Raw genomic sequence first — 3,207 nt, 5'->3', positions numbered from 1 at the left:
GTGGCACTTATCAGCCCGTAACAGTGACGTTAGGTATTTATTTTATTTTATTGATGTACAAGGGGGTCAGGGGCCAAGTCTCCAGCGTAAGTTTGAAAACTCACACCGTCCATAATACACCGAGGGGGTTTTGGAGTTTGGGAAGTAGGCAACGCAACATCTTTGACCAGAAGGTTCTTTAAGTTTTGCTTCTACACTTGACTTCCAATACACGTATGAATGATGCAAGGCCAAAAGTACATGAATCAGTCATACATATAGCGGTAGTGAAGTGTTTTGCCTAAGGACATGGAAAAGGAGGGATTTTGTGTGGTGTTTTGTAAATGGCTCTGTGGAACAAGTTTGTTATTAGTTAAAAATTTAGTTGATGTGATTCACCTTGCAATCAATAATAAGAATATTTACAGAAGCATAATACTTATCTTTTCTCGGCCAATACGCTGCCATGTCTTTCCTCTCGGATGATTTTTTCCTCGTTGTAATGGCGGGTTAGATATGAAAACAAGGATAAAGAGAGAAGAAATGTTAGTGATTGTTACATGCTTTATTACTATATTGACCTACAATGAAATCATACAAAATTCGCTCTTTGGATTCCCATGATAACAATCCCCATGCAGCTTCCGAGAAACTCCATGGCAATGATCATTGTACGCCATGTGCGGCATTCAGGACATCTCAACACTACTGATGACGAACAACAAAAAATGAATCCAAATGAGTGAAAACCTTAATGTTTCAATGTAGGACAATCCAGCTTTATTGCATGTGAGAAGTTAGTGATATTCTCACAACGGCCATTCAGAATGGTTCGACGGATGTAGATAAAAGATCATTATGATTAAATTAACGCGACGACATGTTAGTAAGCTCAACACGATTATTGTATTTGTAACTGTTATTTTAAATAGTTAAGCTAAGGGTCGGTTATTGTATAGAACTTTATAGATACGAACGCGAAGTAATGACCTTCCATCCGATCTTCAAGTGCTCCCCACAAGCACAACACTTCATTCTGGCACTTTAGAACGTCCATGTTGTAACTTGTTCACACAAGAAATCTGCTTCGACCGAGTTGGCAGAACGCGCCCGTACCCCTTTCTGAACCAAAGGACAGGGTACTTAGCCTTAAAGCGCGTTATGGATACATATTGAGAAATTGTAGTCGATTTTCAATTATCTCGCAAGGTTCTGTCCACAATTTACGTAACACTCTACTAGGAGAAGGGGGGCAGTAGGCTCAAACGTTACGGCTCATACAATTTTTTTTCATACAAAAAGCGTTACGGAGAGGGTCAAAATTTGTCAATTTCACCGTGAAGCTAAGTATGTTGTTTCGCTCAAGAAAAGTAAAGAAATTACTTGACTCAAAGGGTCAAGAAATTTCCTACAGAGAGCCCCCTTTGAAGTGACATTTCTTCTCAACTGCGTACTGCGATTAGAAAAAAGTGATTTTCTTGACCATTTCTTGGGAGAAATTTTCCACGCATCGAGATAGGCGATTCCTTTTCTTGTCAGTAGCAAACCGGCCTTTACATAATTAATGAACGCTGCTCAAGTAAATTTGATCGCTGAAGTAGATTTTTGGGGGCCCAGATAGCCGTAGCGGCAGACCAAGCCCCACTAATGGGCCAATATTATTTTTTTTTCAGTTAACTTGTTGTATTTTCGGATCGTTGTAATTGCTTGTATTTTTCGTCAGGGTAAGTTTATTTTATTTTATTTTATTGATGTACAAGGGGGTCAGGGGCCAAGTCTCCAGCATAAGTTTAAAAACTCACACCTTCCATAATACACCGGGGGTTTTGGAGTTTGGGAAGTAGGCAACGCAACATCTTTGACAAGAAGGTTCTTTAAGTTTTGCTTCTACTCTTCCACTTCACGTATGAATGATGCAAGGTAAAAAGAACATGGAATCAGTCATACATAGGTATAGCGGTAGTGAAGTGTTTTGCCTAAGGATTTGGGAAAGAAGGGATTATGTGTGGTGTTTTGTAAATAGCTCTGTGGAACAAATTTGATATTAGTTAAATAATTAGTTAATCTGATTTACCTTTCAATTTATAATAAGAAGGATTATAGAAACGTTATACTCATAGTTTTCTCGGCTATTACGCTGCCATGAAAACGATCTACTTATGTAGCTAAACAAGCAATAAAGCAAGTAATCTGTTATTTCATAACTATTCATTTAAACTGCGTGTATTAAAGTTTTGTTCAACGTCGTTGCTGTACCAAGATTTTGTTTTGTCATGTCATTTGTATGATATTTCCAATTTAAGTATTGTCTGTCGAGATAAATCTTCATTCTGATTTGTCGTTTTAGTAATTAGAATCCACCTTGTTATCTGAACTTCTACAAACAAAGTCAAGTAAACTACCTGTGTAACTAATTATTTATTTTGAAATTATTTGTTTTACGCCCAAAGTTTTTTTTACTCATATTCCCTTGCTTTTTTGAATTTTGACGTAGGACTACGTCTTTGTTTTCTATATTGGGGTGCACTTTAAAAGTACGGAAAATGAGACATGTAACGAAATTAGGGGAGATTTTGAACGTTAATAACTCAGTTGTTTATGAACCAATTATTACGATTTTAGTATCATTCGATCAGAAATGTATCTACGCATCGTTAGTAATATATCCGATAAGTGAATTTTGTTGTTTAACTATTGAAAATTTGATAAATGTTGACCCCTTTCTTATCCAACCAATCACGTTCGAGCACTTTTCGACGGTGTCGCTTCCCACTATAAAAGCAAACGGGTCCCTGCTTCTTCCCTCAGTCTTCTTCTTGCGGTCGGACTGTGAACACGGTCGGGCGAGTCATTCTCGCTTTGCTTTTGCACCCGCGTCACAGTCCAATTTGTGTCGTCGGAAGAGGAAGACGCAAGATTGATTTGCGGCGGCGATGACGATGGCTTGGGCGCTTCTCCGAGCGGCAAACTACTGCTGCTCGGAGAAGAGTCCAAGCCATCGCCGTCGCCGCCGCAAATTTATCCGCGCTCCCAGATTTCGACCCGTGATAAATTCAGCATCGGCGGTCAAGAAGCAAGCCCGATAGGAACCAGATACCAGAAGCCCCCAGAATTGCTGATCCGAGGAGCTGCTGCTAATCGAGCGTCGGAAGCGCTCGAGTTTCCAGATTTCGACACGTGCCCGTGGATCCACTACCCGTTGCTGTTTGCGTTGAGGATTTCCCGTTT

This window comes from Aedes aegypti, chromosome 2, assembly GCF_002204515.2.
Source record: "Aedes aegypti strain LVP_AGWG chromosome 2, AaegL5.0 Primary Assembly, whole genome shotgun sequence".
Taxonomy (NCBI): Eukaryota; Metazoa; Arthropoda; class Insecta; order Diptera; family Culicidae; genus Aedes; species Aedes aegypti.
Note: the sequence above shows the minus strand (reverse complement) of the source record.